This window comes from Heptranchias perlo, chromosome 26 (assembly GCF_035084215.1).
Source record: "Heptranchias perlo isolate sHepPer1 chromosome 26, sHepPer1.hap1, whole genome shotgun sequence".
Classification (NCBI taxonomy): Eukaryota; Metazoa; Chordata; class Chondrichthyes; order Hexanchiformes; family Hexanchidae; genus Heptranchias; species Heptranchias perlo.
The window spans coordinates 13,259,575-13,283,137 of record NC_090350.1 but is presented as its reverse complement, the minus strand read 5'-3'; positions in this window follow the sequence as shown (position 1 = coordinate 13,283,137).

Here is a 23,563-nt window from a genome sequence, read left to right as displayed (position 1 = left end):
GGTGGTCGTTCCAGGTGGTCTGAGTGCTTGATTATCTTCACTTTGCGGATCACCTTAAGAGAATCTATCAAATATGAGTGACTCCCTGGCATCACGAGCAGCCAGGTGAGACGCTGCCTATTGATGGGTTGCCCATTGTCCTCTTCCTCTTCCTCCTCGTCTTCTTCAATGTTGATGGCAGGTGCGGATGCTTCATGAGCACATGGGACCTCATCCACTGGTAACCCTCTCTGTTGTGCAGGACGCAACACCCGATCATTATTCTCCACACCCCCACCGGTGAGTACTGAAGGGATCCCCAGATCGATCCAGGCACCTGAAGCACACCTTGAGCATTCCTATGGCTTGTTCAATGACAGACTTGGTGGTGATGTGACTGTCGTTGCACTGCTGCTGTGCCTCGCCGGTGGGGTTTCTCAGAGGTGTCATGAGCCATGTCTGCAGGGGGTATCCCTTGTCTCCAAGGAGCCAGCCCTTAAGTCTGTTTTGTGGTTGGAAGAGGGCCGGGATGTTAGATTTGCGCAGAATGAAGGAATCTTGGCAGCTACCAGGGAATTTGGCACACACCTGCAGAAACCTCCTCCAGTGGTCACAAACCAGCTGTGCATTGATAGACTGATAATCCTTTCTATTGATGAACAGTCTTGGCTCATGTGGAGGTGCTCGGATTGCTACATTTGTGCAATCAATTGCATCCTGTACCCATGGGAAGCCAGCCCTCTCAGTCTGGCTGATATCGTCGATGGGGAAGTTGACATTGTCGGATGCCCTGGCAAACAAGTCATGCGTGACCTGTCGCATACACTTATGTGGGGACGACTGAGAGATCCTGGTGATGTAACCATTGGCGCCTTGAAATGATCTGGAGGGGAAGAAATTGAGGGCAGTGGTGACTTTAACGGCAACGGGCAAAGTGTGCCCACCAGGCCCAGCCAGGAGTAGCTCTGCATGAAGGAGCCTGCAGACGTCTGCGACCACCTGGTGAATCAATCTGGGCCTTCATAGGCACTGCTTCTCAAAGAGGTCCAGGAAGCTCAGCCTCTGTCTGTCGACCCTCTCACATGGTAGTGCCTCCTATAACCTTCGTTGGTCCCCTCTCTGCTTTTCTGCAGCTCCTTGTGGTGCACCTCTGTCTTGTGGAGCTGCAACTCCCAGAACTGCACGCCATGCAGTTGGTGATGTGCCTCCTCCTCAGATGTATTGCTGAATACATCCATTGCACCCCCCCCCATCCTGATGGTGTCAATTTGAGGGGGTCAAAATGTAGGTGAATGTGTGTGTACACAAGAATTCTGAATGTGAACAAAGAAATCTCAGTTTAAACACAAAGAACTCCCAGCCAAAGGTTTGTCTGAGAGAACTGATTACCTTGCTGCAAAAACTCACCTTTTCTTCACATGTGTGAATCACTGGATTAAAGGCCCAAATGGCTGCCGGCTGCAACTCGCCTCCGTTTCCATGGCATCTTTCAGAGGCCACGGGGAGACACGTTAACGGAAAGTTAAAATAGTTGGTCTGGCTGAATATATAAAAATTTAATCCTCTTAATTGCTTCAACCACGTTAATTGGACCTTTAAATATCGGGCCACCGCCTTTAAGTGCTGGTGGGACTTCTGGGTTTCAGAAGCGCGCGCACCCAGATGCATCTGGGTCAAACCCAGAAGTCGACGGGTTGGAGCCAGGATTCGGCCCCGCTCCCAAATCCAACAACTTTCACTGCCCACCCACCCCCAACCCACCCGTTCTTAGGAGTTAAAATTTACCCCAAAGAGTCCTGTGAAGCTGTAGTTGTCAGATGGGGCCTCTAGGTGGTGTTGTAACTCCTCTATATCTTCTGACACGCCATGAGCAATGCCACTGGAGATCTTCAAGTGTCCATTATATTCGCTCCAACTGATGACAAGGGGAAGTGTATGGGGAGGATTGCAGTGTGAAGGAGAGTATTATTGATAACTATCTCTTACATCCAGAGGACACCAATTGTTTTCAGTAAGCATGTCAGTAGGACAAACAAGGCTCTCTGAATCTTTCTGTATTATATTAAATAAGTAAATTTGAGAAGTCACCTGTCTGGCATAGTTTGTTTAATGTAAAATGACAAGAGTCCAAATCTTTAATTGGGTTGTCCATATGGCTGCCCATAGGTCTGTGGGCTGTATTGGGTTGACATTAGGGTTTGTAGAGTCGATAGATGCCCCAGTGTGTGTGAATAGCTTTGTATTGGTTTAATCCAGACTGATCTGAATCTCCAAATTATAACTGGTTCAATCAGTCCTGGATTTTAACTGTTAAAAAAGGTGTTGTAGAATCATAGAATCATACAGCATAGGAGGAGGACATTGTGCCTGTGCTGACTCTTTGAAAGAGCTATCCAATTAGTCCCACTCCCCTGCTCTTTCTCCACAACCCTGCAAATCTTTCCTTTTCAAGTATTTATCTAATTCCCTTTTGAAAGTTACTATTGAATCTGCTTCTACCACCCCTTCAGGTAGCACATTCCAAATTATAAGAACCCGCTGCGTAAAATAAATTCTCCTCATCTCCCCCCTGGTTCTTTTGCCAATTATCTTAAATCTGTGTCGTCTAGTTATCGACCCTCCTGCCACTGGAAACAGTTTTTCCCTATCTACTCTATCAAAACCCTTCATAATTTTGAACACCTCAATTAAATCTCCCCTCAACCTTCTTTGCTCTAAGTTCTCCCAGTTCTCCAGTCTCTCCACATAACTGAAGTCCCTCATCCTGGTACCATTCTAGTAAACCTCCTCTGCGCCCTCTCCAAGACCTTAACATCCTTGCTAAAGTGTGGTGGCCAGAATTGGACACAATATTCCAGCTGAGGCCTAACCAGCGATTTGTAAAGATTTAGCATTGCTTTCTTGCTTTTGCACTCTATGCCTTTATTTATAAAGCCCAGGATCCGGTATGATTTTTTTTAAACAGCCTTATCGACTTGTCCTGCCACTTTGTGTATGGGAACCTCCAGATCTCTCTGTTCCTGCACCCCTTTTAAAATTGTACCATTTAGTTTATATTGCCTCTCCTCATTCTTCCTTTGTTGAGTCCTACTGGTCAAGCTATTCTAAACATTATTCTTCTATTTAATTACAATTGCTCTTTCTAATTCATCTGGTCAGATCATTCACTTTGTTAACAATGACTGATCACAGCAATGTGTTCTCATTTATTTAGACCCCCTGTGTTACCGTGGCATCTTTTCCCTGCAAATGATTCTGGGTAGATGGTCCACCCATGCAATACAGCATCAATATTATTACTCAAGTGACAATGGCCGAGAAATCCCTCGCAACTGCTCCCGCCTCTCTGGCATAACTTCGCCGGAAGCACGGCAGAAACCCCGGTGAAGTAATGGTGGCAGAGCCGGAGATGCTCCGAAGAGTTTCCCGGCCAATGGGCAGGTTTTATGTAGGAACTGCGAGCCCATAGTCATACCGTTTAACTATAATCGTCAGCAGGAAAGACGTTACCATGGCAACTAAGTGGCCTAAACAAACGAACATACAACATCATGACCTGACAGACAAGAAGCTTTCAAAGCAATGAAATGCAAAGGAGCAGTGTCACAGATATGAGTCACTTCAATGCTGAGATATTATTCATATTCAGATACAACTTTGTTGAGCTGATTAAAAAGAGTCCATAATGCAGGCTTCAAACTGGAAGCAATGAATCTAGCAGAGAAGCTAATGGAGATTTTCACTCTGTGGACACCTCACCAATAACCAAATCCATGCTGATCTCCAAGGAAGTAATTACCCTAAACTTGGACAGAGAGATTAAAAAACAAACAGATTAATGGGATGGCATATGGCTAATTGTTTTTCCAACAGCAATAAAGTTCAAATGAAGAGCAAGAGAATGAGTGCAAGTTACCCAGGAAATTCAGCACCTACGAACATATGAATTAGGAGCAGGAGTCCTTCCGAAATGTCAAGTACCCTTAAATATTCAGGTTCCAGTCATTGTCATCTTTGCAGCCATGTCTCTGTAATGGCTATCAGATCATACATATTTATTTCTATTTGAGCTGTCAATTCATCCATTTTGTTACGAATGTTACGCGCATTCAGATACAAAGCCTTTAGTGCTGTCTTTTTACTATTTTTGCAAACTCTAGCCTTATCTGCTGGCACACTCTTAAGTTTGCATGCTCTGTTCCTTCATGCCACACTCTGATTATCATTTCCCTTATTGCTACCTTGCTCTCTTGCCTTGTCTTCTTTCTTTAATTTATAACATTTTCCCTTACTTGATCCCTCGCCCCCATTATTTAGTTCAAAGCCTTCTCTACCGCTCTAGTTATATGATTTGCCAGAACACTGACCCCAGCACGGTTCAGATGAAACCCGTCCCAACGGTACAGCTCCCACTTTCCCCAGTACTGATGCCAGTGCCCCATGAATCGAAACCCATTTCTCCAACACCGATCTTTGAGCCACGAATTGAACTCTCTAATCTTATTTGCCCTATGCCAATTTGCTCGTGGCTCAGGTAATAATCCAGAGATTATTACCTTTGAGGTTCTGCTTTTTAATTTAGCCCCGAGATGGGTTAATGGGAGTATTTTCTGTTACCTCAAGCAGCCTTGTTTTATAACAATTTACAGTTATCTAAAGCATAAAGCGATCATTACAACCATACTCTGCTTAGCAGATATACTCTATTATTTAAGCTTGGTATCTATCTGAAGTACATCCCCTCCGTTGGGTGTACAGTAACTGATGGTGGAAGAACAAGTTCCCTACCATCAGGACAGTTAGGTAAAAGATTCATTTCTATCTAATGTTTGTGTCAATTTGTAATATGGCATCAAAATCCCTATCGGATCTCCAGAACGTGTCAGCATAAATGTGATTTTAACAATGTAGTTTAGAAGTGGTCTTTTTAGACAACACCGTTCAGGGTCTGTAAGTGGCAGGGTTCCTTCACAAATCACAAGGGCTGTGTCACCAATTTGAATGGTCATTGCTGTAAAATGCATCATGTATGTTGAATTTTTTTTTAGATTAATAAATTTAACAAGTTTTGTGAGTGTGGGTACGTGTGAGTGAGTGTACACGTGAGTGTGTGTACGCGTGAGTGAGCGTACACCTGCATGCAAGAATAGGATCAGCTTCCACTGTGGTACCCCCACCCCCCCACACTCACCGTCTGAATTCACACATGAGCATTGCTCCTTGGGTGAGGTAGAAGAGGGCTATCAATGGAACTGTAGCCCATCACTAGGTTACGGCAGAGATTTTAAGTGGCTGCTTTGTATCAGTCTTCACTACTGACGATGCTGAGTTAGTAAAACTGCGTTGTACAGTTGGCTCTAAAGCTGAAAATGTCAAAGTGGATGTGGAAATAATCCTGGATGAATAAGGGGTCTCAAAACAGATTGGGTTGCTGGTCCTCGCAGCATTTATTCGGAGATGCCCAAAGAAGTGGGAGCTGTACTTCGCAAACCCCTTGCTCATCTTGCTAGGGTCTGGGATTGCTACCATGGACTGGAGAGAGGCCCATGTGGTGCCAATATTGAAAAACTACCAGGCATGCAAGAAAGGAGTTACTCATCTACTGATTTTGCTATTTGAATGGGGAGAAAAGTCTTGCTTTAAGTTCGAACCTCCCTCTGTTAGCCTTGGGTGAGATCAGGAAATGCTACGCCATAAATTGCAGCTAGAGACCCACGTTCCTCTATTCTGTACTGCGGAGCGTTGGTACATCAACTGCCCCAAACCACCCGTAACATTGCGGATTACGGGGCGATCTAATTGAAGTGTTTCAAATTATGAATGGATGGGACAGGGTAGATAGAAGCAGAAGTTGAGGGGTCTAGAGCAAGGGGCCATAGGTTCAAGATTAAATGTAAGAGATTTAGAGCAGAGAGCAGGAGGAACTTCTTCACACAGATCGATGTGAGAGTGAGGGACTAATTTCCAGAGTTAGTGGTTGAGGCTGAAACTATGTCAACATTTAAGACTAGATTGGGTAGGCAGAGGAAGGAAAATGAGTTGAAGGGATATGGCAACAGAATGGGTAAATATGATTAGAACTATTTCCTCGTGTGGAGGGTAAACGCCAACACAGAATGATTGGGCCGAATGGCCGGTTTCTGTGTTGTAACTTCTAAGTATAACATTCAAAAGGGGAATTTCAGTTGATAACATTTTTTAATCTAAGCTTAGCGAACCAGAATTATTTGGGCAATTCAACTTCAAGAGGACAAGGCCACATTTCACAGTCAAGCTGCGTCACAGATTGACAAGTACCAGTTAACAACCACAAGTCCCCACATGGCAGGTTCCAATGCAATCATCACGGGGTACTGGGTGGAGGCTACACAAACAGAAGGAGAGGAAATTGGAAAGTCAATCGCCTCATGCCAAATTTAAGAAATGGCCCAGTAAAAATGAACAAAAACTAGAATATTTTTATGAAGTCAGCAAAGACGAGTGAAATAGCTGGACATTATAGCTTTATCCACTTGCCTTATCACCTTTAATGGCTGGTAAATCTTCACATCAAGGTTCCTCTGCTCCATTTAAAATGCTATCATTTAAGGCCTAGTTCCCTTCCCTAGTCTTACAAAATGTATTACTTCATATTTTTCTACATTAAACTGCATCTGCCACTTATCTGCTGGTCTACATCTTCCTGTAGCCTTTCACAATTTGACGTACCATGCCAACCCCAATTTTATGACATCAGCAAATTTTGATTTTGGGCCAGATTTTGCTGTCAAAATAACAGTAAGGCTAATGGCGCTCGCTGTTATTTATGCATTAATGGCACAGCAACTTCAGGCGGGGAGCAAATGGCAATATCCAAAAGTTGCTATCTGAGTTGAGCTGCTCCGCTGTTAGCTTTGCGAAAGTGGCATCTCGCTGTCTGCCTCGCCATTGACACGTATTGAATGCCGTGAAGTTGCTGTATTTGCGTGGTAGGTATGAACTAAACTCGCCACAGAAAGTTAAGCCTCACTGCGCTGTTATCAGCTCGCACTTTTAGCAACTTAGTGGGCATAAATGTTTTGAGCTGAATGGTGCAGGGGCAAGTCTAATTAACAGAGTATGCCATTAGACGCCTCTGCACCCTTCAGCTCAAAACATTTTTGCCCACTAAGTTGCTGAAAGTGCGAGCTGATAACAGGCCAGTTGTAAACCATATATCCCCAGCCCAACTGTGGTCAGCTAACATAGCGGAGATCACATATCGAACTTGGGGCCTTCCTAATCTGTCCGGCTCAGCAAATTTACTAACTGAGCCTTTGAAGAAGCCTTCAAAAATACTTCTACAAAGTTTTTCATCTACACAGTGATGATTGGTTAGCATTATTTCCATGATATTTTCAAAATGTTGAGGTGTTGTGATAGAGTAAATAGGGAGAAATTGTTTCCACTGGCAGAACGGTCGGTAACCAGAGGACACAGATTTAAGATAATTGGCAAAAGAACCAGAGGGGAGATGAGGAGAATTTTTTTTACGCAGCGAGTTGTTATGATCTGGGAATGCACTGCCTGACAGGGTGGAAGGAGATTCAATAGTAACTTTCAAAGGGGAATTGGATACATTCTTGAAAAGGAAAAATTTGCAGGGCTTTGGGGAAAGAGCAGGGGAGTGGGCCTACCTGGATAGTTCTTTCAAAGAGCCGGCACAGACACGATGGGCCGAATGGCCTCCTTCTGTGCTGTATAATTCTATGATTTAGCAATTAAACTTTTTTCTCCCATAAATTGCTTTGCATAAGATTGTGTTGAAGTTGATAGTGCTATTCAATGTGGATCTGTTTATCTGTGTGATCAGGGAACTCAACACCCTTATAGTTCAAGCTGTTCCAGGAACAGCTCTTAACCTTTAAACGGTCTCACCAGATAACAAACACTGCTGTTAAATGGATACACAGCTTGCCTTTTCTTACATCATGTTAACAACATACTGCACAAGATAATTTATGACATTGTAATTAGACTGTTAAAAATCTTGTTCATGCCTTTTTAAAATCAAGTGGCAGTGTCATCCTTTAGCAAATTCATTCTATTTAAGTTTTAAATGAATTAAATCTGCCTTTTTTGATCCTTTGTAAGTCAATAAGACTGATCAAATTCTACTGCTTTCGACAGTTTAGTCAGTCAATGTGCGACTAAATTGTTTGAATCCTCAAAGGGCATCATCAACACCACTGACAAAGCAAATTTCTAGGCTCTAACACTCAATTAATGCTAGATTTACATGGTACAGTGCCAGAGATCACCAGAGAGATGATTCACATTTAACCTTATACCAGGACCAACAGGATTAATAATTCTGAACACCAGAGTAATAGTTTAGAAAATGAAGAGTTGGAAAGCAAGGCAAGAAAATTGACAATGGAACGAAAGCATTTTTTGTGAGTTTTGATTTCTTCTATTTTTATTTTATAAATTCTTAAGGGGAGACATGCAATTACATAGAATTTGCAGCACATTCGGCCTAACTGGTCTAGGCCAGTGTTTATGCTCCACATGAGCCTCCTCCCACTCTACTTCATCTAACTCAGTCAGAAACGATTATACAGAAAGGCAGAGGTATTAGAACCTCCATGTGACTCTTGGCAATATTAGCAGACAGTTGGTTAACACGTTCATTTATCCATGATTTTAGTACAGGCATTACTCCATGTAGTTTACAATGGATGAGCACCTCTCTTCAATTAGTGGACAAAGGAATGTCTTATGAGCACATTTTAAATGTAGGCCCACCAATATCAGCAGCAATGCTATCTAGACTTAGATTTTGACATTAAGTATGGTAGATGCTTTTTAATGGTGCAGACTCTAAAATAAAAAGCTTTGTGAAATTAACTGAGCAATTTGGTTCAATAAAGGTCACTGGACAGTGCAGCAGGAACCTTGGGTGATTTTCCCCTTCCTTATCCCAGGGATGCTGGGGCCATTTATAATGTCCGCAGTGCCAGCTAATTCAGCACAGGATGAGAGACCGAATCTGGGAGCTTCCTGGTTCATATGCCTCAGTACCAACAAACAACTACTTGCATTTATATAGCACCTTTAACCTCCCAAGGAGCGATTATCAGACAAAATTTGACACTGAGCCACATAAAGAGATATCAGGACAAGTGACCAAAAGTTTGGTCAAAGAGGTAGGTTTTAAGGAGCGACTTAAAGGAGGAGAGAGAGGTAGAGAGGTGGAGAGGTTTAGGGAGGGAATTCCAAAGCTTAGGGCCTAGACAGCTGAAGGCACGGCCGCCAATGGCGGGACGATTAAAATCGGAGATGCAAAAGAGATACATATATTCAAAGATGCATATATCCAATGAACCATTGGAGGAAGCATAAAAAGTTACTTAAATGCATATATAGGTTATTCAAAAAAATTAAAATTAGGCAAGTAATGGTTATTTATGTGCTTCAGTTTTTAATCTAAAAGAATATTTCTCTCAAATCCAGAGAATGCCTTACATTTCTTCCAAATTACTGAGAAAAACTACAAAACTTCAATGCAAATCTACTTCAATACAGTTGGAAGCTTAACTTGTAACTATTCAGTATTTCCATTTCTTCATTCTGTTTGAGGGAATGGGTGTAAATGAAATGGGTCTGTAATTTAGTGCGTCTAAGCACAGACATCCCCTTGTGTGCCAGCGTGACTGACTCACACTACTATGCCACACGGATGTGTCCTGATTGGAACAAGAGGCTGAAGATATACATCAGCCACAGAAAGACTTTAGTGAGTTATGTCTTCAGAAGGCACATACTCCGTACCCCATCTGCTCAACTGGCTCTCTTGACACCGAGGATAGTGAGCAGTTGTCAGACTTTGCACAACATGCATATTGATGCAAGGTTCTCTGGTTATGGCATAAATGCAGAACTGCCTCGCCTAGCACCGATAGCTTGACTGTTCACGGCGCTAGCCTTAAACTTAGAAGGACAGATGGTTTCCAGTCAGAATTTAAAGCTGGTATTTGTTCTGTTTGCAAAATGATGATGCATAATTAAAAAGGTCAAAAGTAAAGGAACGCTGAGATTGTCACTGACAGTTATCGGAATAAAAAAACATACCTTGCTCAATGCCTCCTTCAGTATTCCATTACCGCTGACTCCCAAAGGCCATTCAACTGTGTAGCATTTATTCTTCCAATTGCTAAGTCAATGAGTCGATGTATCTTATTGAAGTGCCTTATATTGCTGTAGCCTTTCTATTCAAAAGATATGATGTGGAGATGCCGGTGATGGACTGGGGTTGACAATTGTAAACAATTTTACAACACCAAGTTATAGTCCAGCAATTTTATTTTAAATTCACAAGCTTTCGGAGATTTTCTCCTTCCTCAGGCAAATGTTTCAAGATCTCCTTGAAGCCTACGCATTTATACATATTGAACAATAATAAATGGTGTTTACAGACTGCCTCTGCAACTGCCCGTTGCCAAGGCAATCACCGTGTTCAGACAGAGAGGTGTTACCTGCAGAACCTCCGAATACACATTCAATAAAAAAACAAACAGGGAAAAAAAAACAGAGAAAAAAAAACACAGAGAGAGGCAGAAACATCCGGAAGGCAGAGAGAGCCAGCAAATGACCCATTATATTAAAAACAGATAACATTTGTTCGCTGGTGGGGTAACGTGTAGCGTGACATGAACCCAAGATCCCGGTTGAGGCCGTCCTCATGGGTGCGGAACTTGGCTATCAATTTCTGCTCGACGATTTTGCGTTGTCGTGTGTCTCGAAGGCCGCCTTGGAGTACGCTTACCCGAAGGTCGGTGGATGAATGTCCATGACTGCTGAAGTGTTCCCCGACTGGGAGGGAACCCTCCTGTTTGGCGATTGTTGCGCGGTGTCCGTTCATCCGTTGTCGCAGCGTCTGCATGGTCTCGCCAATGTACCATGCTCTGGGGCATCCTTTCCTGCAACGTATGAGGTAGACAACGTTGGCTGAGTCACAGGAGTATGAACCATGCACCTGGTGGGTGGTGTCATCTCGTGTGATGGTGGTATCTGTGTCGATGATCTGGCATGTCTTGCAGAGGTTACCGTGGCAGGGTTGTGTGGCGTCGTGGACGCTGTTCTCTTGAAAGCTAGGTAGTTTGCTGCGAACGATGGTCTGTTTGAGGTTGGGTGGCTGTTTAAAGGCGAGTAGTGGAGGTGTGGGGATGGCCATAGCGAGGTGTTTGTCCTCATTGATGACATGTTGAAGGCTGCGGAGAACATGGCGTAGTTTCTCCGCTCCGGGGAAGTACTGGACGACAAAGGGTACTCTGTTGGTTGCGTCCCGTGTTAGTCTCCTGAGGAGGTCTATGCGATTTTTTGCTGTGGCCCGTCGGAACTGTCGATCGATGAGTCGAGCGTCATATCCCGTTCTTACTAGGGCGTCTTTCAGCGTCTGTAGGTGTCCATCGCGTTCCTCCTCGTCTGAGCAGACCCTGTGTATTCGCAGGGCCTGTCCATAGGGGATGGCCTCTTTGACGTGGTTAGGGTGGAAGCTGGAAAAGTGGAGCATCGTGAGGTTGTCCGTGGGCTTGCGGTAGAGTGAGGTGCTGAGGTGCCCGTCTTTGATGGAGATTCGTGTGTCCAAGAAAGAAACTGATTCTGAGGAGTAGTCCATGGTGAGCTTGATGGTGGGATGGAACTTGTTGATGTTATCGTGTAGTCTCTTTAGTGATTCCTTGCCGTGGGTCCATAGAAAGAAAATGTCGTCGATGTATCTGGTGTATAGTGTTGGTTGGAGGTCTTGTGCAGTGAAGAAGTCCTGCTCGAACTTGTGCATGAAAATGTTGGCGTATTGGGGTGCGAATTTGGTCCCCATGGCTGTTCCGTGTGTTTGGGTAAAGAACTGGTTATCGAAGGTGAAGACATTGTGATCCAGGATGAAGCGGATGAGTTGTAGGATGGCTTCCGGAGATTGGCTGTTGTTGGTGTTGAGTATTGATGCTGTCGCAGCGATGCCGTCATCGTGGGGGATACTGGTGTATAGTGCCGAGACGTCCATCGTGGTGAGAAGTGTTCCTGGTTCAACTGGTCCGTGGGTACTGAGTTTTTGTAGGAAGTCTGTAGTGTCACGACAGAAGCTGGGGGTTCCCTGTACGATGGGTTTCAGGATGCCCTCGATGTATCCAGAGAGGTTCTCACACAGGGTTCCGTTGCCTGATACGATGGGACGTCCGGGTGTGTTGGCTTTGTGTATCTTTGGGAGGCAGTAGAAGTCTCCCACGCGGGGATTACGTGGGATGAGAATGCGTAGGATGCTTTGAAGGTCTGGATCGAAGGTCTTGATCAGTTTGTTGAGCTGGTGGGTGTGTTCTTTGGTCGGATCTGCGGGTAACCGTCTGTAGTGTTCCTGGTTGTCCAGTTGTCGGTATGCTTCTTTGCAATAGTCTGTTCTGTTCTGTATGACTATGGCTCCTCCTTTGTCCGCTGGTTTGATGACGATGTTGCGGTTGGTCTTGAGAGCGTTGATGGCGTTGCGTTGTGCTCGGGTGACATTCTGGACTGTCTTCTGAGTGCGGCTGATGAATCTGGCATTGACGCATTTCCTGACAGCTTGAGCATACATGTCCAGCTGAGGGCAGCGACCCTCCGGAGGAGTCCAGTTTGACTCTTTCCTCTTCGGTTGCTGTACCGCGGATCCCTCTGTCTGCTGTTCCGGATCGTCGATTGTCTCATTGGGTTCGCTGCTGAAATCTTGGGGTTTGTGGTAGAATTCCCGGAGCCTCATTCTCCTGATGAATTCCTCTGTGTCCGCCGCGAGACTAGTGGGGTCCATTTTGGTAGTGGGGCAGAAATTGAGCCCTCGGCTGAGAACTTCGATTTCGTCTGGTTGAAGGGTGTGGTCGGATAAATTGACAATAGACTTCCCTGTGGTTGCAACCGTGGTACCAGGGGAAGCTTGGTCGTTGCTGGTGGTGATGCCGAGTTTCTCAAGCTTCCTGCTCTTGGTTTTCATGTAGGCAGCGTAGTTCCGTTGCCTCGTCTGTTTGGCGGTATAACGTAGCTGGTCTGCTGTGTCCTGAGTACAGGTTGAGAGTATGGACTCTATCTTGGTTTCGAGGTTGTGGCGTCTGCTGTAGAGTTGGTGTATGAGATGGTTGCGGAGTGTGCGAGAGGTACGGCGGCAGAGTCTCTCAGCGTAATCCGAGTTGTATGTGGACTTGAGTGGGTTCGTGATCTGGAGTCCTTTCGGGATCTTGTCTGCTTTCTTGCAGCTCTGTAAAAACTTGATGTCTGTGTCTAAATGCGCGATCTTCTTGGATATCCTTTCCACTGTGAGCCGGCAGTTTGTGGTGTCGATGGTAGTCATGATGTGGAGATGCCGGTGATGGACTGGGGTTGACAATTGTAAACAATTTTACAACACCAAGTTATAGTCCAGCAATTTTATTTTAAATTCACAAGCTTTCGGAGATTTTCTCCTTCCTCAGGCAAATGTTTCAAGATCTCCTTGAAGCCTACGCATTTATACATATTGAACAATAATAAATGGTGTTTACAGACTGCCTCTGCAACTCCAAGGGTAAGCGTACTCCAAGGCGGCCTTCGAGACACACGACAACGCAAAATCGTCGAGCAGAAATTGATAGCCAAGTTCCGCACCCATGAGGACGGCCTCAACCGGGATCTTGGGTTCATGTCACGCTACACGTTACCCCACCAGCGAACAAATGTTATCTGTTTTTAATATAATGGGTCATTTGCTGGCTCTCTCTGCCTTCCGGATGTTTCTGCCTCTCTCTGTGTTTTTTTTTCTCTGTTTTTTTTTCCCTGTTTGTTTTTTTATTGAATGTGTATTCGGAGGTTCTGCAGGTAACACCTCTCTGTCTGAACACGGTGATTGCCTTGGCAACGGGCAGTTGCAGAGGCAGTCTGTAAACACCATTTATTATTGTTCAATATGTATAAATGCGTAGGCTTCAAGGAGATCTTGAAACATTTGCCTGAGGAAGGAGAAAATCTCCGAAAGCTTGTGAATTTAAAATAAAATTGCTGGACTATAACTTGGTGTTGTAAAATTGTTTACAATTGTCAACCCCAGTCCATCACCGGCATCTCCACATCATGACTACCATCGACACCACAAACTGCCGGCTCACAGTGGAAAGGATATCCAAGAAGATCGCGCATTTAGACACAGACATCAAGTTTTTACAGAGCTGCAAGAAAGCAGACAAGATCCCGAAAGGACTCCAGATCACGAACCCACTCAAGTCCACATACAACTCGGATTACGCTGAGAGACTCTGCCGCCGTACCTCTCGCACACTCCGCAACCATCTCATACACCAACTCTACAGCAGACGCCACAACCTCGAAACCAAGATAGAGTCCATACTCTCAACCTGTACTCAGGACACAGCAGACCAGCTACGTTATACCGCCAAACAGACGAGGCAACGGAACTACGCTGCCTACATGAAAACCAAGAGCAGGAAGCTTGAGAAACTCGGCATCACCACCAGCAACGACCAAGCTTCCCCTGGTACCACGGTTGCAACCACAGGGAAGTCTATTGTCAATTTATCCGACCACACCCTTCAACCAGACGAAATCGAAGTTCTCAGCCGAGGGCTCAATTTCTGCCCCACTACCAAAATGGACCCCACTAGTCTCGCGGCGGACACAGAGGAATTCATCAGGAGAATGAGGCTCCGGGAATTCTACCACAAACCCCAAGATTTCAGCAGCGAACCCAATGAGACAATCGACGATCCGGAACAGCAGACAGAGGGATCCGCGGTACAGCAACCGAAGAGGAAAGAGTCAAACTGGACTCCTCCGGAGGGTCGCTGCCCTCAGCTGGACATGTATGCTCAAGCTGTCAGGAAATGCGTCAATGCCAGATTCATCAGCCGCACTCAGAAGACAGTCCAGAATGTCACCCGAGCACAACGCAACGCCATCAACGCTCTCAAGACCAACCGCAACATCGTCATCAAACCAGCGGACAAAGGAGGAGCCATAGTCATACAGAACAGAACAGACTATTGCAAAGAAGCATACCGACAACTGGACAACCAGGAACACTACAGACGGTTACCCGCAGATCCGACCAAAGAACACACCCACCAGCTCAACAAACTGATCAAGACCTTCGATCCAGACCTTCAAAGCATCCTACGCATTCTCATCCCACGTAATCCCCGCGTGGGAGACTTCTACTGCCTCCCAAAGATACACAAAGCCAACACACCCGGACGTCCCATCGTATCAGGCAACGGAACCCTGTGTGAGAACCTCTCTGGATACATCGAGGGCATCCTGAAACCCATCGTACAGGGAACCCCCAGCTTCTGTCGTGACACTACAGACTTCCTACAAAAACTCAGTACCCACGGACCAGTTGAACCAGGAACACTTCTCACCACGATGGACGTCTCGGCACTATACACCAGTATCCCCCACGATGACGGCATCGCTGCGACAGCATCAATACTCAACACCAACAACAGCCAATCTCCGGAAGCCATCCTACAACTCATCCGCTTCATCCTGGATCACAATGTCTTCACCTTCGATAACCAGTTCTTTACCCAAACACACGGAACAGCCATGGGGACCAAATTCGCACCCCAATACGCCAACATTTTCATGCACAAGTTCGAGCAGGACTTCTTCACTGCACAAGACCTCCAACCAACACTATACACCAGATACATCGACGACATTTTCTTTCTATGGACCCACGGCAAGGAATCACTAAAGAGACTACACGATAACATCAACAAGTTCCATCCCACCATCAAGCTCACCATGGACTACTCCTCAGAATCAGTTTCTTTCTTGGACACACGAATCTCCATCAAAGACGGGCACCTCAGCACCTCACTCTACCGCAAGCCCACGGACAACCTCACGATGCTCCACTTTTCCAGCTTCCACCCTAACCACGTCAAAGAGGCCATCCCCTATGGACAGGCCCTGCGAATACACAGGGTCTGCTCAGACGAGGAGGAACGCGATGGACACCTACAGACGCTGAAAGACGCCCTAGTAAGAACGGGATATGACGCTCGACTCATCGATCGACAGTTCCGACGGGCCACAGCAAAAAATCGCATAGACCTCCTCAGGAGACTAACACGGGACGCAACCAACAGAGTACCCTTTGTCGTCCAGTACTTCCCCGGAGCGGAGAAACTACGCCATGTTCTCCGCAGCCTTCAACATGTCATCAATGAGGACAAACACCTCGCTATGGCCATCCCCACACCTCCACTACTCGCCTTTAAACAGCCACCCAACCTCAAACAGACCATCGTTCGCAGCAAACTACCTAGCTTTCAAGAGAACAGCGTCCACGACGCCACACAACCCTGCCACGGTAACCTCTGCAAGACATGCCAGATCATCGACACAGATACCACCATCACACGAGATGACACCACCCACCAGGTGCATGGTTCATACTCCTGTGACTCAGCCAACGTTGTCTACCTCATACGTTGCAGGAAAGGATGCCCCAGAGCATGGTACATTGGCGAGACCATGCAGACGCTGCGACAACGGATGAACGGACACCGCGCAACAATCGCCAAACAGGAGGGTTCCCTCCCAGTCGGGGAACACTTCAGCAGTCATGGACATTCATCCACCGACCTTCGGGTAAGCGTACTCCAAGGCGGCCTTCGAGACACACGACAACGCAAAATCGTCGAGCAGAAATTGATAGCCAAGTTCCGCACCCATGAGGACGGCCTCAACCGGGATCTTGGGTTCATGTCACGCTACACGTTACCCCACCAGCGAACAAATGTTATCTGTTTTTAATATAATGGGTCATTTGCTGGCTCTCTCTGCCTTCCGGATGTTTCTGCCTCTCTCTGTGTTTTTTTTTCTCTGTTTTTTTTTCCCTGTTTGTTTTTTTATTGAATGTGTATTCGGAGGTTCTGCAGGTAACACCTCTCTGTCTGAACACGGTGATTGCCTTGGCAACGGGCAGTTGCAGAGGCAGTCTGTAAACACCATTTATTATTGTTCAATATGTATAAATGCGTAGGCTTCAAGGAGATCTTGAAACATTTGCCTGAGGAAGGAGAAAATCTCCGAAAGCTTGTGAATTTAAAATAAAATTGCTGGACTATAACTTGGTGTTGTAAAATTGTTTACAATTCAAAAGATAGTTACTGTACGTTAGTTATAACGAATTTGATTAACTTAATCCATCTGCCTGTCATGTCAACAGGAACATTGGATCGTGAAGTGAAAAATTGTGAAGACACAACTCAAAACACTTCAACCACATCTCCCTTCATGCAACTGGCTTAAATAGTCTCTGTGACCCTTTGGTAAAGCAAATGGATCTGCAGAGGTTGGGAAAATGTTGCTAGGGATAATGACAATGGCTATGGCCCATGATTGTGTACAGGCGGCTTGACATTTATTTCAGACGATAATAGTCGGTCAACAAACAGGATAATAAAAATTAAATGGTAGAATGAGAATGTATATAATTAAGTAATGCAGAGCATTGGATTGAGTGCAAATCCTTTTTGCCTTTGTCCAGTTTTAACAACTTGCAACTCCCCCCCTCCAAAAAAATGAAAAACAGTGATTTCTTATAAAATGTTAAATAAATATAAACACGCAGGTCTAATATTATTCTTTTTCGCCTCTCACCTCTGAGTCAGAAGGTCATCGGTTCAAATCCCACTCCAGGGACTTGAGCACAAAATCTAGGCTGACTGAGGGAGTGCTGCACTGTCGGAGGTGCCGTCTTTTGGATGAGACGTTAAACCGAGGCTCCATCTGCCCTGTCCAGTTGACGTAAAAGATCCCATGGCAATATTCGAAGAGGAGTAAGGGCATACCCCTAGTGTTCTGGCCAATATTTATCCCTCAAAGAACACCTAAAAACAGATTATCTGGTCATTATCAGATTGCTGTTTGTGGGAGCTTGCTGTGCACAAATTGGCTGCCGCGTTTCCTACATTACGACAATGACTACACTTCATTGGCTGTAAAGGGCTTTGGGATGTTCTGAGGTCATGAAAGGCGCTATATAAATGCAAGTCTTTCTTTTATTTTATTTTCAATAGCAGGAATGTGGACAAGTTAAGACTTTCAACCAAGAGGGAGGAAAACTTAGCATTTGTCCACAAGCAAGAAAATCCTTTTGTCATCTCAGGAAACGTCTCTGCTTTACAAGATTTAAACGATGTTAGTCTTCTGTAAACACAAAAACAAGTGTTTTCCTGCCATCACCTCAATCTTGATAATAGCTGGAATCACTAAAGGTCACTTCTTATTTACATTTCCTTCCATATCTATTAGATTGGATTGTTGTTTTCAAGGATAGAAGGAAGGGAAAATCAATAGGCCAGTTGGGAAGGTTTCCTATAATCACTATTTCTAGCAAAATTGCAGAAGCATTCAAAAAGAATGGGCTTATAATTCCACTGGTGATTGGAGGAAATATTTCCCTAGGTGATCTCTGTTATCTGAATCAAGCTCCATATGCATGAAAGAAACAATTTGTATTTAAATAGCACCTTTCACATCCTCAGGTTGTCCCAAATTGCTTCACAGCCAATGAAGTACTTTTGAAGTTTAGTCACTGTTGTAATGTGGGCAAGCACAGTAGCCAATTTGCATGCAGCAAAGTTCCACAAACAACAATGATATAAATCTCATCTGAAACATAGCATCTCTGATAGCACAACTCTCCCTCAAGTACTACACTGGGAATGTCAGTGTAGATAAGGGTGGGACTTGAACCCACAACCTTCAGAATCAGAGGCAAGAGTGTTACCACTAAGCCATGCTGACACCATTCAAATTGTTATTTGTTATAAACAGCTTTTCTAACTCTGTGCAAAAAAAAATAAGTTATGTGGGAACAAGATGGCTTAGTGAATTATAATGTCAGCCTTTGAACCTCTGGAAACTTGGCTTGACACCAGTCCAGCCTGAATGGATGGATGGACTTTTTCTGTCTGTCAGCTGTAAAAGTCTGAGGCAAATTAAGTTTGTGCAATCCCAACCCGGTCCCTACTGAGCCAATCAACAGTAACGATGAGGGTTTCAGCAGTGGATAAAGTGCTCAATAGTCAGTACATTTGGTGGCAATCTCAGTGATTGAGTGGCACATGTAGGAAATGTAAATCTCACACTGGTGCTCTAAATGCTTGGGTATAGGCACAATGCTCAGGAAGTTTTAGGATGCACCTAACCGGTGCCTCAGAGTGCTCAAATATTGTGTTCCAGAAGTGAAAAAATAAACGTGTTTCTTTTAGATTTTAGCATTAAACAATGACAAAATGGTTAACACAGGCGTCGTGGGTAAGCAAGGCGAGCCTGCGTTAGTACATACCAGCAGTCATGTAGCCTAACAGACTTTTGCTGACAAAGAAAGCCACAGGAAAACATGTTTTTGAGCAAACCAGGCAGAACTGGAAGCTAAGGTTAAGAAAGTAGAAGCAGAGGTGGTATAGAAAATGCAGGACAAAGAAAGGAGTGAAGTCAGTCTAAAACCTTGAGAAAGTAGAGATGAGTGGGGCCTTTGCGGTAGCTACGATTCTACTCCTATGTCAATGACCTGAGTACCACAACCGGCTGAAAAAGTTAAAAACAGGACCTTATATGGTCAATGAACGATTATGTAAAGCAGTGGAGGTAGATTAGTTAGCTGACACTTTGTGAGACCAGGACCCAGATTCTGAACCAGCTGAGGTGCCCCGTGTCATAAGTATGTAATTACTTACGGCTTGTAATAGAATAGGTGCCATAGTATTAATATCTAGCTATGAATGTAGTGCTTAGCTAAGTTCGGCTGGACTTTAGACTAATAAAGTTATAAATCGAACTAAAGTGTCCTGTGAGTTTCTTGAATCAATTGAGGTGCCATCTGCTGCACTCAACACCCCAGAGCAAACATTCCTCACTTTGACTAACACCCAATTTCACTTCCACATAAATTAAGATCGTTGCAGTTTTCACCATTTCGGAAGCAATTTTTTTTTCATCCTTCAAGCAACGCACTCTCTTAAGGGGGTGCAGGAACAGAGATACCTGGGGGTTCATACATGTAAATCTTTGAAGGTGGCAGGATAAGTTGATAGGGCTGTTTAAAAAAAAGCATACGTGATCCTGGGCTTTAAAGTGCAAAAGCAAAGAAGATATGCTAATTTTTTATAAATCACTGATCAGGCCTCAGCCAATTCTGGGCACCACACTTTAGGATGGGTCCTTAGAGAGGATGCAGAGGAGATTTATTAGAATGGTACCAGGGATGAGAGACTTCAGTTATGTGGAGAGACTGGAGAAGTTGTGATTGTTCTTTTTAGAGCAGTGAAGGTTAAGGAGAGATTTAATAGAGATGTTCATAATTGTGAAGGGCTTGATAGAGTAAATAGGGAGAAACTCTTTCCACTGGTAGGAGGGTTGTTAAGCAGAGGGCACAGATTTAAGATAAATGGCAAAAGAACCAGGGGGAGACGAGGAGAATTTTTTTTACACAGCAAGTTTTTAAGATCTGGAATGCACGACTTGAAAGGGTGGTGGAAGCAGATTCAATGGTAACTTTCAAAAGAGAATTGGATCAAAGATTTGCAGGGCAATGGGGAAAGAGCAGGGAAGTGGGGCCAATTGGATAGCTTTTTCAAAGAGCCGGCACAGGCACGATGGACCGAATGTCCTCATTCTGTGCTATAAGATCTAGGATCACACTGTGCATGGGTCATGCTGAAAGGACATGGTGTGACATTTCCACCAAATTAAATATTAAAGGACAATTTAAGGGTTATAGTTAAAATTCAGTGTCGACAATAATGGGGTGAGATACGCTCAATGATAACAGTGCACGGCTAATTTGGCACCCCTGTCTGAAGTGCCTTTGGCTGACAGCATGAAAATAGGGCCCCAATTACTGAAGTTTTAATAATTGCACTTTTAGTACCTAGCTCCCTTAAGTATGGATACTTATTATAACCAGGTTCTGTTTTTTCACTCTGAGGGAGTTTATGTAATTATCTGAAATCTAGTAGATTATTCATTTTATAAACCTTATGTGAGCAAATACACCAGTCTCTCTAATATAACTTCACAACAAGCGGCCAACCCAGATGGGCTGTCAAGTTCTTGACAGATTGCCTGCCGAATTTTCGTGGCATATAAGGGGGGAGCCAGCATTTAAAAAAAACCCTCGGGAATTCAGATGACAGTTAGGGTATCGCTTACAGATTTAGAAATCAAGGATTATGACTCATTATTATTATTATAAAGCTTAGGTTGCAGTTTCCACATAGCCGAGCACAACTTCGTTAGTGAAAAAGCATCATGTTTACCGGGAGAAAGGGGTTTATAGAAAAAAAAATGTTTCTGCCTATCTGATTTGACTAAGTCTGCTGTCTAAACTGTGCAGAAATGAGCATGACCTTGAATTCCAGGCTCGGAGAAGCTAAAATTAGGAAGCAGAATATTGATCATGAAACATATTTTAACCAGATCATTTATTTTCACGAAGGCCGTGCAGACATCTTCATATTGCTGTCCCCTCTGCAGGGTGACACCTGCCCTCAGGGGTGTGTTAATTCCATTCTCTCCACTTTATGCAGTTGTTTGCTAATGCATACTGACTTCATTTGATTAGATCTTTATTGTCCTAGGGCTGTTGTCATATTTGAAAACAGCTTCAATCTCAGATGAACAGGCTGCGGCTATTTGCAAAGATGACAAACTGAAAACCTCATTTGACCCGGTGAATATTGATTTATTCCTTCCCCCCACCAGATGCTACATTCAACGTGATTAGCAACTGACCAAAAAGAAATGCACAATTATTATATTAACGCTGAAAAAACTTTTTGTTCAAAGTATTAATTCCCCACCTCCCCCCACCAAAAAAACCACAATAAAATAGTAATATGAATATTAAGTTGAGCTGGATGATTTCTTTTTCCCAAATAATAGATCAGAAGAAAAAAAAATTGGTTGACAGAAGTCAATTAAATGAGAAATACTTTCTGCATCCAACTGCAAAATTTGATAAGTACGGCCTTCTCCTTGTATTCAAATATTATTTCGCAATTTGGAGATGCTTTGTTATTGCTGTAAATAGAGGCTAGGAGGGTCATTTTAACCTAACTCATCTCATTTTAACCTAACTGAACAGGCGGAAAACCCACAGACTCGGGTGGAATGCTGGTTTTACACTCCGCCCAATATTGCTCTCTGTCAACTTCAACGGAGAGTAAAATCGAGTGGGATGTAAAACCAGCATTGCACTCAATCCTGTGGGTTTCCCGCCTGGCTAGTTAGGTTAAAATTGCCCCCTATCTGATAGCCGAGAGATTGGTGGGAGCTGTCCCCGCTCTGCCGGTGTCCACCTATGATTTGGAAACTTTACCTTTCCGTAATCTGTTGCCCTCACAGAGTTGCATGACATGTAGGGTTAACAATGAACCTATTTTAATAATATGACTGCTTTAAATGACAGTTATTACACCTAGACTGGCAAACTATGGTGACTAACATATCAGCTACAAATTAAATAGATTTAGATAAGAACACAAACCGTTTGGTCAATACTAAAGAATACCAGTATAAAACATAATTATAACTAGAAAGTGTTTAATGGGTTAATTACCCTGCTTTGTGTTTACATTTGAATTCTTTCCAGTATCTCAGTACATATTCCTGACAATAGGTAATGCAAATAGTCCCGTTTCTCCTGCACACTCTTCTGTTGTTGAGAATTTAATGAACTATCAACTTTCAGAAGCTGCTTCATTTTTTTTAGTGTACTTTTATAACCATTTAATTTAAATAAGTTGATCGGACAAAATCTAAAAGACTGAAATTCATAGTCAGAATATAAAAGCTTCATTCAGTGATATGAACATCTACATCTGCAAGTTTGTAGCTAGAGAACAAATCCAGTTTATCCACGAAGGTTCATTCTAATCGCTAACTTTCCAGACATTCCCAATGGCTCCTGAAATTACAGCTGAGCAGGCATTAGCAATGTTAATCAGTGAACGACTCACCTTGGATCTAAGGATCCCTTTGATCTCTCAAATAGCAGCCACCGTCTGAACTTTATTTAAAACTGTCACTGATAAACTCGACAGATTTGCAATATGGCAATAACGGATGACTTAGTGCATGTCACAAAACATGTGAGCGTCTGACCCTAATAATACATTGTGACTCATAATACAATATACAGTCACTGTCAAATGCTAACAAATTGCTCACTGTATTGCATTGTGATAATGAACTGCTGGTTATCATTCAGTAACCTTCCAGTAATTATATCACCACCATATCATGAAATTTCAAAGTGCTTCATTGCGCATGAAGCACTTTGAGGGATTTCTGAGAGATCTGATGAGCTATTATACAAATACCTCTCTGCCAATCTAATGCAGTAATTTGGTTCTTTGATTTAATTTGAAGTGAAAGAACTCATTTGGTCAAAAACAGAGTAGTTACATGTTAATACCTTCCCAGAGAGTCACCACTGCACTTGTAACATCCATTTTTGATATTAAGTATTGTTAAGCTGTCTGGAAACGACATCAGAGAGTTAACGGAACTGTTGGTTTTAACATGAAAGTGG